This window comes from Sitophilus oryzae, unplaced genomic scaffold, assembly GCF_002938485.1.
Source record: "Sitophilus oryzae breed Bouriz unplaced genomic scaffold, Soryzae_2.0 scaffold_813_pilon_pilon, whole genome shotgun sequence".
Taxonomy (NCBI): domain Eukaryota; kingdom Metazoa; phylum Arthropoda; class Insecta; order Coleoptera; family Curculionidae; genus Sitophilus; species Sitophilus oryzae.
Window position 1 is genome coordinate 3,239,503 of NW_022147432.1, and position 14,460 is coordinate 3,253,962.

Genomic DNA, 14,460 nt, shown 5'->3' on the forward strand with positions numbered 1-14,460 from the left:
CAGTTATCAAATTAAAAAATGTCATTATCTGTAACGGATGTTGCTCGTATTGTGGCTTTAATTGAGGATGGCCGAAGTCAACGTTCTGTCTCCGAAACCCTGGATATATTTCGAACAACAGTCCAGGATACCTGGAATCGGTATATGGAAATGGGAAATTTGACCAGGAGTGGACACTAGATATTAGTCCCTGAAAGTTTCTTTCTTATTTCCGTTTTTGTTTTAATTTTCATGTTAAACTTACCTACGTTCTGATGTTTGATTTGTTTTTAAAGCTTTTTTCGAGGCGTTTGTTTTAAAGCAGCGTATCTCCAATACAAACAAAAGATGAGGTTACAATGTGATTTGATTTAGCAATAGCTACTAGAGCTGCTGCACCCTATAGGGTGTTACAAAGTTCGGGCAAAAAACTTCGTCTTATTGTTGTGCCCTGTATACGCTCAATTGCAAATAAATTCGCATTAAAAATTGCTGACGTCGTATCCGTTAAGAAGGAATTAATTTACAATTTAAAAAAAATCATCAAAATCTAATGAGTGATTCACGAGAAATCTAATTTTGAAATTGGGTCTAGTTTTTAGTGGCCGATTTTTTTTGCCGATGAGTGTATTTACATACATGCCACAAATTAGCCATACAGCGATTTTACAAACGAGTTGTAAAAACTAAAGAACGGATGGTATACCATTAAACTTGCCACAGATTATAATCTGTGGCAAGAAATAACCCTCATGATTGTTACTAAATTCACCTTTGAATAAGAAGACTAAGGAAGGAGCATAATTCTATCCATGTATTCATGCATGGTGGGCGGAAAAAGCACCATAAAAGCACTCTAGGGTGGGGATCCTTGACAGTTCTGTTTGACGATTCATTTGACACATTTGAATTTGATTTGAAATTCTGTGGATTTGTCAGTCTTTACGGAGCTTATTTTATGTTATTTATTATTTATTCTACTACTGATAGTTGTATAAAGGTAGTAAATCTAGACGGAAATTGTGGCAGAACTTAAATTAACAGTGACACTATCGCGATTTATCGAAAAAGATTCTAAAATAGTTGGTTGTGTAGCGTGCGGTAGATCTCGGCAAAAATTGAGTGAAATAATGGAACAACTTTTCGCTAGTAAGTGACTATATAATATCCACACGTGTAATAAACTGATCATTTATGAAATTCACTTAAATTAACTAAATTATATATTTTTCTTGCATTTTAGCTTTTATTTATTACTTGTCAAAGAGTTTTAGATGTCAAAGAATTTAGATACGTTAATTTGACTTTGCCTGCTTCAGTAGCGTATCGGATGTTTGTGTTAATAAATACTTATTATAACTTATCTATTTTTATTAGAATTATATATTTTTATAACAATTTTAATAACTACCAACATTTATTCACAACGTAAAATAAAACAACAAATTATTGAGTCTACCCGACGTCTACCCTACATCATAGTTTTACATTCTTTAAATAAAATTAGAACGACACTGATAAACCGGAATTTAAGTCGGCCATATTTGAGGCCCATCGCGGTGTACATAAGATTTTTGATATGCTCCTTCGTTAGTCTTCTTATTCAAATAAATTCACAAGTTAATTTTTTCAGTGTAGATGTTATTTGTCTTATATTACATAGAATCAGCTTATAGTAAGTAAATCATACAGTTTGATTCCTATATAAGTGTACTTTTGTACTATCAACCAAAGTATTTCTCAGGAAGACATCCTGTATACTTACTTCATAAATAATCTATCATACGCAGGACCGTAATTTCGTTTTCCCCGAACTAGAAATATATATAAAAAAATATATAAATAACTGCGAAGGTCGCTGGTTTTTGTCAGATATATTTCGTGCGGCAAACCTTAAATACCATTTCGATTGTCTTTAGTGGGGGCCATAAAGAGAAATTTACTACGCTGCGAAATATCGCGGATTTCGTCGGGAAACGGATTTTTCACTTCCGGTCATGTTTTTCCCTGTCGTGATCTATCGACTTTATCGGCTTTCCTGAAATGGTTCCACTGAAATATGTCCTCAAACGTTAGAACTCTTTTTTTCAGTCAAATAAATCAGGTAAAATAGTCTGTTTAAGAACCTTTTATAATAGCAAAAATATATAGTGTGTCTTTTAAGTAAGTGAATGTATTTTAAGCAGTGGTAGTTCTGGACAAATGAAACATAACGTATGATCGAAAAAAAATGGCGTTTAAGACGGCTGAGGAATGACAATCGGTGATAATTTTGGCGAGGTTAATTTATAAACGTCGTTCTCGAATTTTAAACTACACTATTTAGAAGTAATTTTTACTCGATATAAAAATTAATTACAACCTTCTTAAAGCCAATTGGCAAGCGAAGTAATGTGGTCTAGGGCTTGACCTCGCTAAAATCATCGATTGTCGTTCCCCAGCCGTCTTTGACGCCGTTTTTTTTTTCGATCGTATATATGGTATTTTCTGGGGGATGCACAAAAAATCTCCATCCGAATAGTGCCAACGTTACATATATATTTTTGTTTCAATATTATCTTTCAATTCCTAATGAATCTAACTAGATTGCACTTTACTTATTATACAGGGTGGTCCGAACTGTATTCCGGAAACTTTGGCAACATATTCTTCAGATAAAAATAGGTAAAAAAGTTCGTATACGTATGTCCTAAAATCGTTAGTTTCGGAGATTCGATTTTTTTCAAATAATTTATAAAGTAACGTCAATATTTGAATGAAAATTGGTGTATGGAAGTTTTTTGGCATAAGAAACTTGATTTTGATATCAGTATGACTACTGCTTGTAGAGGACGCCACCTACTTATTTTTTAACTGGTTTCAAGGGTAATAACTGAAAAGTTAATACTGTTTTCTTTCTACGGCGCGTTTTGTAGGGATGAAAGTCCATACCTGTATAACCTGTAAAAAACTACTGAGTAAAAAATATACATTTAGGACGTTTTTTACGTAAAAAAGGTATCTTGGTAAAAATCGCTACAAGTAATGATTCTCGAGATATTTGGAATCAAAATTATCAATACTTGTCATCCTTGACATAAATTAAACATGGTTGACTAAATAGTTATTAGACTGAAATCATAAATTTGAAATGTTTGTGTCCCAAAAGTTCTTTATCATCATTTTTTCGCAGAAAAATTTATGATTAATTTAAAAAAATAAAAATTTCCCAAATTTATTATTTCAGTCAAATAACTATTTACTCAAAGTGTTTATTTTTTGTCAATAATGACATGTATTGACTATTTCCGTTCTAAATATCTTGAGAACGGTTGCTCGTAGCGATTTTTACTAAGAGACATTTTTTACGTAAAAAGTCACGGAAATGTCTATTTTTTTACTCAGTAGTTCTATACAGGTACGGACGAAAAGTTATTACTCTTCAAAACATTTAAAACACATCTAGGTTGCGCCCTCTACAAATAGGAGTGATATTGACATCAAAATCAAATTTCTCATGTCAAAAAACTCCCAGACACCAATTTTCATCCAAATATTAACATTACTTCAGAAATTATTTAAAAAAAAATCGAAATAAAAATTAAAATTCTCAACCCTGTATCTCCAAAACTAAGCATTTTAGAACATACATTTAACGGACGACCATTTTTACTTATTTTTAACTGCAGAATGTGTTTCCGGAATACAGTTTGGACCACCCTGTATATACTTACATTATTGTGAATTACGACCTACTGGGTGCGTCTCAAAAGTGGCCTAACCCCTATAACTTTTTGATATTTTTAGATAAAAAAACGAGATTTGGTACGTATTCAATTGTTTTTGGTCACTTCCTGTTTCACCGGAAACGACCTCAACTTTTGATATATTTCTCTTTATCGTTTATCGCATTATATAACCGAGTTACTTAAGTTTGAAAATTAAAAAAAAAATCTCTATTTGTATCCCTTTTAGAGCCGTATCCATGGTAATATCAGAGATTAAGAAATTATACCGTGGGGAAATTTGCAGTTGAGAAAAAAATAATAATATAGGGTGAGTCTTAAATAAGTGCAAATATTTTTAGGTGTAGTATATTCGGACTCTAGAAACACGTTTATGAGTTTTTTGAGAATACTTTTTTTAACCAAGTTTTGTTAAATTTAGTTAAAAAAACATAACAGCTTCATAATATGGAAACATAGGTAGTAAGTTCAATTTACAAGAAAGAAAACCCAGAAGAGATCCAGTGGTTCTTAAAATTTAAGCAAAAAATAATTTCTTTTTAATTTTCAATGTAAAATATGGGTTATTTTGGACTTATTTGAAAAATGATAAAGAGAAAATATGTGTCTTTTATCGAAATGTACCAGCCTTGAAAATATTTGCACTTATTTAAGATTCCCTTATACCCTGCGCGTCTCAAAAGTGGCTTACCCAGGGGCCCACCCCTATAACTTTTTTATTTCTTAAGATAAAAAAACGAGATTTGGTACATTAGTATATGACATAAATTGGGATTCGTTATACATATTCAATTGTTTTCGGTCACTTCCTGTTTCACCGGAAATGACTACAACTTTTGATATATTTCTCTTTATCGTTTATCGCCTTATATAACCGAGTTACTTAAGTTTGAAAATTAAAAAAAAAATTCTGTATTTATATCCCTTTTAGAGCCGTATCCATGGTAATATCAGAGATTAAGAAATTATACCGTGGGGGAATTTGCAGTTGAGAAAAAAATAATAATATAGGGAGTCTTAAATAAGTGCAAATATTTTTAGGTGTAGTATATTTCGACTCTAGAAACACGTTTATGAGTTTTTTGAGAACACTTTTTTTAACCAAGTTTTGTTAAATTTAGTTAAAAAAACATAACAGCTTCATAATATGGAAATATAGATAGTAAGTTCAATTTACAAGAAAGAAAACCCAGAAAAGATCCAGTGGTTCTCAAAATTTAAGCAAAAAATCGTTTCTTTTTAATTTTCAAAGTAAAATATGGGTTATTTTGGACTTATTTGAAAAATGATAAAGAAAAAATATGTGTCTTTTATCGAAATCTACCAGCCTTGAAAATATTTGCACCTTTTTAAGACTCCTCTGTCTATAAAATACTGTGGGAAAAAAACAGGCAGTTTTAAAAAGATTTCTAAAATTTACAGGAAAATTTAAAGCAAAATGCACGATTTTGAACAACTTTTTTGCGAAAAAAACTCTAAGACGTGGTCCTGGGGTTGAAATATACCACCCCTGAAAATATCTGCACTTATTTAAGATAATAATAATAATAGCTCCCGTATATAGCGTTTAACGCCTTGGGAGTAGCAAGGTACAGCTTGCTATACTAGAGCCGTTCGGTATACAACTTATTTAAGATTCACCCTGTGTATTTTTGATATAATCAAAATTTATTTTTGAAAAAAATACAAATTTAAGGAGTATGAACCTTTAGCACTATGATAGGATTTAAGAACTTATTGCCCTGAAGAGTTTATACCGTTTATACATTTTGGAGGGACCAGTTAAAGCAGTACCCAAGACCAGGGTTCGGAAAACTACATGTTACTTTTAAAAACTACATAAACTACATTACATGTAGTTACTGTAGTTTATGTAGAGGGTGTAGTTTATGTAACCTATATGTATGTAACTTTCAAATATCAAAGGTTTGAGGTGAGGTTATAATAAGTTGAAACTTTAAAAACATATAATGTATTTGAGAAAACAGAAGAAATATGGCTTTAAATATAATATTTACATCATATTATCTCTATTACACCTCATACAAAGGAAAATTATTCATAATATCAGTACATAGTTTATTAACGTAGTTTTCATGTAGTAAATGAACGGGAAAAGACGTAGTTTTTGAAGAAAAACTACACGTAGTTAATCAGGTAAATTACGTCTTAATTAACTACTTCCGAACCCTGCCTAAGACCTACTACAATATTGTAAAATCCTAAAATTAAGAAATTGGCGCTTATCATAGGTGTTTCTCCTGGACCCTTCATATGGAAGCAACGATTTTTTTTTGGTAAATTAGCTTCACCAGTATGTATGTAAAGAAATCTTTGAACGCTATGTTCGCCTACATTTGTTGGTAAAAAAACATACGGTAGCCAAGAAGATATTACTTTTTATTGCATGTGTATGTTTATATGTAGGGTCGTATCTTTTAACGGTCCACAACATACATTCATATCTAATCCCGTTTTGTTTATACTATAAGCAGAAGGACCGAAAGAAGAAGGAACAAAAAGGGCCATTATTCTAGGAGTTTACGACCCATGCCATGCTTAGACTTTACGAGAGTTAAAACAAATATAAGGCGCCATTCGGACGTGTCATGTACCTACGGTGCGCCGTTTAAAATTATTTAGATCGTAATTTTCGGGGGGTAGCAACATGTTCGAGTTGGCAGTTATACAGGGAGAGTCTTAAGTAAGTTCAAATGTTTTAGGAATAGTATATTTCGACTCCAGAAATACGTCTATGAGGTTTTTTTCGCAAAAATAAACTTTTAGAAAATTTATAATTTTTCGAAAAAATTTGGATGTTTTATTCGAAAAAACAATTTTTATTTTAATTTTTATTCGTATGTTCGAAGAAAGCGGCCTCCAGCGGCCTCCTACATTTCCCAACAAAATAACAGCGAACTTCATTTCATAGCCTTCGCTGACGCTGTTTTTTTTTATCATACGATATGTCGGTTATTTTCGACTTATTTGAAAAACGTTTTTTTTGTCGATTTTCTACCAGCCCTGAAAATATTTACACTCATTTAAGATACCCTGTACACAGAGTGTCACTGGTAGTAATTCCAATTTTTCAAAATTCCGGGAAAATAATCTATAATACTGGTATTCCGGAATTAACTGTCAGAATGAGAAATCTAATATAACTACTTGCTGCATAATAAAAATGCAGCTACATATACAGTATGTTCCCGGATTGTCTTTACAAGAAGATATATTTTTTTTTATTATTGACATTTTGGGAAAAAATGCATTCTTCACAAGAATGTTTGCTTGTTCTAAAATGGTTATTCCCGTTATACTTTTCCAAATTATCATATGGTGGAGTACCTTAAGCCCTTATGGGATACACACCTCAGAATTCATTTACTGTTAACGAATCTTTATAAAACTTTTTGCATTGTATTGATAATAAGATATATTACAAAGTTTACCTATTTAAATTCGTTGCTTTCACTTTAGTATAATAAACACACATACAATACAAAGGAATGCATACAAGATGGCTCCGTGTTCCGAAAAAGCTCTGTATCAGGATTCCTATTTGAGATTTTCACTCCAAACCTTTTACAAATTATGTGTTTAATGGTAGTTCATATTTCACAAATATTTTTATAGATACTTAATGAATACTACTTTAATGAACTGCTTTATATTTATGCAGTGAATTTGCTATAAAATTCCGGTTCTAAAAATACCTGAAAACCACAGGGTATACTGAGTGGTTTTTGATTTATGACCACATCCATGAGGACGTCAATCTAGACGTCCAGGAACCTTCGTATGAGAACTTCTAATCGAGACGATCGACTTATTATTATAAGTTTATCAAATTTATAATGAATTGCACCTAAGGAACGTACATATTAACTAACGGACTATAAGAAGAATACTAAATGAAGCAGAACTTACTGGATCTGTTGACTAGGACTAAAAGCAAAAACATGGTTTTAATGTAAAAGTTACGAAAAAATGTTAGTATCTTTTCAAAAACGAATATCTCCATCAAAAATAAAGCTAATGAGACGAACCAAAAAACAAACTATCGAGAAAGGATGTATCTAGATGACAAATTGATTTTTAAATTTCTTGCTGTTTTAACATATTCCACAGGGTGTTTCAAACTTTCAACAGAATATCAACATTTTGTTTTCCCTCGTATAATTAACAGATAGGAAGTTTCATTTTTAATTTAGAAAGAGATATTCAAAAGTCAGATAATTTGGTTACATACTGCTTAAAAAATCATCGAAATCGGCCCACTAGAACAAAATATATTAAACTTTAAAATACCTCAAAGTTTTAAGGTGTCCATTTTTTGTGCCGGTAAATGTATTTCAAAAATTATACATTTTAGTCATATACTTTTCTAATGAAACTCGCCTTTATTTTTTTACTAGAATCCGAAAATCAACTAATATACAGGGTGTTACAAATTCGAGGTACGAGCATTGGTATCTCGGAAACCGTAATAGATACGAAGATGGTTAAATTGGGGCAAAGTTGCGCCTTTTTTCCAAAAAACTCAGCAATTCAAGGATTGCTGAGTTTTTTGGAAAAACGGATTTTTTTGAAAACTAATTTTATTTTTTCCTGTCGTTACTTTTTAGAAAATCAAAAAACTAATTGCACATTTTCATAGCCACTTTATTAGGTCTATCTGATAGTATTTTTAGATTTTCAAATTAGCTGATAATTTGTGAGATACAGAGGCCAACATAATTTTTTTAAATACGGACCTGCATTTTTTATTTCAGATTTTGAAAGAACTCGGTCTCCTGAGTACAATGATGTGCCACACTTTATACTTTTTTTTGGTACCGGGAACAGCAACAAAACTATTTAATTATTATTTTAAAAAATTAAAAAAAGTCCGACTCTGTTTTTTAAATTAATTAATCTGATTATATTCATCGCAACAATATTGATCAGTGCTAATTAAAATTGAATAAGAAAAATTCAGCCAATTGAAAGATTCAAATAAATAATATCCAGATCAGCAATATAAAGATATTATTTTTAATTTTTCTTATTGTGAATTTGAAATTCTTAGTGTACGATCTAATAATTTGCATAATATTTATCGTAGTTATTCTGAATCAATTAACTTCTACAAACTAGTTTGTAAAGCTTTACATAGTCTACATGTTCGAAAGGGGGTGGTAACCCTTTCTCCCTATTGCACCAATTTATTTTTCGTTCAATTTTATTTATAGCTTTTGAATAGAACTTCTTATACTTTCGAATGCATTTTGTACTCTTTATTGTAACTGCCGAGATGTGTTGATTTCACTTTTTGTAAAATTTGGACCTGTCGAATTACTTGACGTCATCAGACGGTCCAGGAACCTGGCTGGCCATTATACTGCTTGATTTTCCGTATTCAACCCACGTCACTGTTAAGTTTGAAAGCTTCTCAATATTGTCAATATTGTAACGATGAATATATTAAATATTAAAAAAAACAGAGCCGGACTTGTAATTAGTTTAAATAAATTGTGTCCAAATTTCGAAAACAAAAAAAATATCAAGTATGGCATATCATTATACTCAGGAGAGCGAATTCTTTCAAAATCTGAAATAAAAAATGCAAGTCCGTATTTAAAAAAATTAAGTTGGCCTCTGTATCTCACAAATTATCAGCTGATTTGAAAATCTAAAAATACTATCAGATAGCCCTAATAAAGTGACTATAAGAATGTGCAATTAGTTTTTTGATTTTCTAAAAAGTAACGACAGAAAAAAATAAAATTGATTTTCAAAAATATCCGTTTTTTCCAAAAAACTCAGCAATCCTTGAAATTTTTAAAACTTTTTTGATGGCATCTTGGTGAACATCCCAAAGCGCAACTTTGCCCCAATTTAACCATGTTCGTATCTATTACGAACAGTTACCAATGCTCGTACCTCGAATTTGTACTCGAATTTGTAGCACCCTGTATAGGTTGTTCCATTACAAAAAACACAACTTTAATATGTAACTTTTTCTGAGGACACCCTGTAGTACTCTATATCATTTTAGAAAATGCTCTAAATTGACTTAAATAATCCCACAAAATTTCACTTCAATATAAACTTTTGTTCTCCATGCAAAAACTGCGTCAAAAATTGCCACCCTTTCTATAGTATTGAATTAAATAAATTTTGTGCTTGTTTAAAATTTTAAAACAGCAAAAAATATGACGTTAGGTAATTAAAATTCTACAACGAAGAAAATTGATCAAAAATTGGAAGAAATAATCGAATAATTAATACCATAGGAACGCGATTTGATTTTTAGGACTTCAACCATATTTCACGTTTTTTTTTATAATTTTCTCCAAAACGGTACCTATATGGATGGAAATAAAAAAAGTATAGGATTAACAAACAGGATTAACCGTTTTAGAACAAGCAAAAATTCTTATGAAAAATGCATTTTTCCCAAAATGTCAATAATAAAAAAGTGTTTCCTCTTGTAAAGACAATTCGGGGACTGTAGTACATATATCAAAAAGAAAAAGAGAAAAGAGTTTTATTAAAATAGACAAAACAAAATAATAGGCAGGTAGGTATTTTTTTATTTTAAGGAGTTCTTTAAAAAAATTCGAATAATTTTTTTTCTAATCTTTTGTTCTTCATTCTTCCTATGTCTAGGTCGCCAATGCAATTTTGGCAATTTGGCAACAAAACTATATTTATACTTTATAGTTTTATCAAAAAATAATATTAAGAATTTGTCTACCGAAATATTCTGCTTTTATACATCTATCGTTAACATTTCATGCATAGTCCCTGTAGCGCAGAGGATAGCGCGTTGGACTTCTAATCCAAAGGTCGTGGGTTCGATCCCCACCAGGGATGCGTGTGGCTAAACTTTTTTATTTTTTTTTTTAATTTAATTAAAATATTTAAAGCCTGAGAAAATATAAATAAAATGGGAAATAATAAAATAAATTAATAAAATTTTAATTAAACGTGAAAACGCCTACGTTTGAGAAATCGTCATTATTTATTCGGGAGGATTTCCTAAAATGGACTTTAATTAAGACCGAGGGAAAAACTTTTCGTGTATTTCATTAATCTTTGCGAACAGGGAAGTACTTGAATTGATGGCTTCAAAAATAATTCCGTATTTCTGTTTTTTTTTTGAAAGGGCGTACACTACCCAGCAAACACGAACTATCGGTAAATAATCGGCCAATTGCCGTAAACGATGGCTGAGTAACGGCATCGGCAAAATATAATTGGTCCTATGTGTTACCGATGATTGAATTTTGGCCTTTGGCATTTGAACGCTGGCATAACGTTGGCATTTATTTAAGTAATCATTTTAAAGTATACAACCGGTAGTGCATCAACGGAACGGCAACGTGCCAACGTGCGTTTCCCATTCTTCTTAAAAATTTGCGTTTGACGTATCTCTTGTCAATGATGTCAATTATCTAATTTGTCCCGCCAACGCCGACTGACGCCGACCGAAATGGAAAAATGAGAAAAAACGCCGCTTATTGTGTCTTGAATTTGGAATATTGGAATGTGTTTTAAATCATTCGTGATCTTAGTAATTTTTTAAGTGTTTAATTATTGTGAAGTTTTATTGTATTGTTCGATTGTTGCTACTTTGAGGAAAAATGAATAATCAATTGCTAGACATTAGTAAAAACTACCCGACAACGGTGACAACTTGGTGAGTTTGCATGCCTACTTTTGAATCATTTTTGTGCACTTACATGAAACTATTTTGTGAACAGATCAGCATTTAGAATGTCTACTTTTAAATCCAAAAGTAAGCGTCAGCAAAGACGTTTAATTAACGCAAAGGTAGAGAAAGTAATTGGTGAATTGCGAGCTGAAAATTTTACCTCCGAGGCTGGCTCTGAAGATTCTCATTGTCCTCAGCCCATAGTACAAATCTGTACAAATAACCATACTTATTCTACGCCATCAACTTCTTCAGGTTCTATTTTTAATGAAAACTTATTCAGTTTACATAAAAAAAAATCACATACTGATGATGCCTTTGATGATTTGAAAGAACTAAATGTATTATTAGAAAATGAAGAACAATTTAAAACTCTTGTAAGTACTTATCAAAACTTTTAATATATTTAAGCCATTTTTATGTAATAAAGTTATATAAATTCCAGTGCATGAAACTTAGTTTAGTTGGCGGAAAAGATGTTGCCACATGCACAAGAAAAATTCTTTCTCGCTTAATTTCACATCAATTAACTCTTAATTTAAATTGGACGGGAAGAAATGAAAAAAGTGGTCTTAAAGAGCTTGGAAATGTAGTTAAGGTCATTGTAGGTAAGTAGCTTAATTCCAGGGTAAATTAGATACATTTACAAAAATATATATCAACTTTTTTTTTTAAATATACGGCCTTATTATCAATTATAATACCGTATGATCGAAAAAAAAGGCGTCCAGTTGGCTTGGAAATGACGATCGGTGACATTTCCCATATAATTTTACATATAAAATGACAACGATCTTCATTTCGTAGCCATCACTGACGCCGATTTTATTCGATCATACGGTACATATTGTCATTTTCCATAAGAACTAAATGTGTTAGAGACAGAATATAGATTTTTGGTAGGAATTGAGCAGGAAATCAGAATATTATAAGCTCGATCAATTTTATAAATCAGAAAAAAATTAAACGATTTTGCAATTTTCGGTTTTGTTCGTATAACTACGAACGTAATTGGAGTTTTTTAACTTTCAAAACAGCATTTTATTTGGCATGAAAATGCTCAACTTTGCCCCAATTTAAAGGACCCTGTATCTGTTACGGTTTATATATCGGAATATATTATATTCCGCTTCAAATTTGTAGCAACCTGTATATACACAAATGCACACATATTTACACAAAGCATATAATTTTGATAATTTTTAGCTTCTGTTAGGAGAAATCCGAATTTCAAAAACGGAACTGCGGACGAAATCGAACACATGATAAAAACTTGGCTTCGCAATGCTGCTGATAGAGATGGGGGGAGAGTAAGAAGAAATAAGAATACTAATTGATTTGATGGTAAGATCTGCTATAATTATTGTATAAAGTTCATATAAAAAAAGTTATTCTTTTATTTTTCAGATGGAACGTTTTATTTTATTTTTTAAGTTTGTTTGAAAGAATGTTTTTTTTTCTCTTTATTTGTGTTCAGCCCTGGGTAAATATGTATATTGAATATTAATGAATTATTTATATTATATCTTCCTTCATAAGCCTAATGTATTTTTATTTATTCCTATAGCCATTTTTAAACAAATAAATAATACAGAATATTACAGTTCGGTTTTTGCAACTTTTCTGAAAAGAAGTTTCACGCGTACAAGGAAGTACATGCAGTGACCGGCTAAAATATGGAACAAATTTATTTAAAAATTACATAATTGATTTTTTAAAAGGGTGCTCGAACACGTCTTATCATATTTTTCTTGCGCATTTTTTGCACCAAATAAAATATACAGGATATATAATTTTTAAATGAATTTGTTCCATATTTTAGCTGGTCACAGTGTATACAGGGTTATTCATAAGTCCTATTTGACGTTTACGGAGAACCAAAAATCCAATCCTCTTAAAAACTGGGGTCTTAAAACAGTGATGCAGTTTCTTGCTAAACTTGGCGACAACTTCGTTTTTTTTTATATAGAACACCTTTATATTAGTTTGTTTTTGAATTAACCTTGAGATTTTATGTAACTTCTAATAATGCCCTATGCCTTTCTTCAACAGTTTTCGAAAAAAAAAATTACTTTCCAAAATTTTCGCTAAAATAAGAATCAAAAGAAGTCGCGAATTCTCGGTTATGCAAAATAGTAAAAAGTTGAAATTATTTTTTTTCCTAAAACAGTTGAAGATATAGGTATAGAAGGCATTATAGTAGTTATTTAAAATTTCAAGGACAAATCAACAAACTAATATACGGGTGTTCTATTTAAAATAACGATGCTGGTTGCCAAGTTTAGCAAGAAACGGAAACCTTGCGTTTGGCCAGCATTCTGCCGATGTTTATTTTAAATTAAATATAATCCATAGGGCCATAAGATTTAAGCACGTATAGCCAGCGTTGGCCCAACGATACAATTTAGACGTTGCATCGGCCCAACGCCGATTTATACGGTCGGCCGACATACGGTTCGACTGTCGGCCGGGCGGTCATATACGGTCCGGGCCAGTACTTTTTTTTGGGGTCGGTCCAGTGCCTGTTCTCCGGCAATGCGGCATTTGTTTGATGCTGGCCCGTAAGAAATGTGTTTGTTGGGTAAGTAATGTTTTTACAATTAAATTTTTTGAAGTTGAAGAAACCCTATTTCCTGACTAGATAGAGCAAAACCGACATAGATGTCATGGGCTCGATTTCTGACACACGTTTAATGGCATAAACTGCCTGTTGATATTTTCACTGCCAACTGAGATACGGGGTCTTTTTGATTTTTTTACCATTTGGAAATTGCCCATAACTTTTGCATTTCGTGGAATAATACAATTTTGCAACTAAGGCACTTTTTTAAGCACAATCCAGTGACGTAGTCAGTTTTTTTCTATGCTTGCTCTTTTTGTCAGAAATAATAAAAAATATAATTTTTTAAATGGAAATCATTGTTGGCTATGAACTTAAAAAAATGCTGGCGTTTAACCCTTTCCAACGATATAAAGTTATAGGTATTTATTTCTAAGAATGAGAGAAATATAAGGGGGGGTTTATTATCTTAATATTGATGTGGGCCTTGATTT

The 14,460-nt window shown here is 31.4% G+C and overlaps 1 long non-coding RNA gene and 1 other non-coding gene across 2 annotated transcripts; both read left to right on the forward strand.

Moving 5' to 3' along the window:
- Window positions 1-10,492: 10,492 nt before the first annotated feature.
- Window positions 10,493-10,565, forward strand: Trnar-ucu. Its single transcript has one exon. It is a non-coding gene; the product is annotated as a tRNA-Arg (tRNA).
- A 309-nt stretch (window positions 10,566-10,874) lies between these two features.
- LOC115889329 lies at window positions 10,875-13,981 on the forward strand. The gene is made up of 5 exons (XR_004051422.1): window positions 10,875-11,391; window positions 11,456-11,783; window positions 11,852-12,014; window positions 12,613-12,750; window positions 12,814-13,981. It is a non-coding gene; the product is annotated as an uncharacterized LOC115889329 (long non-coding RNA).
- The last annotated feature ends 479 nt before the right edge of the window (window positions 13,982-14,460 follow it).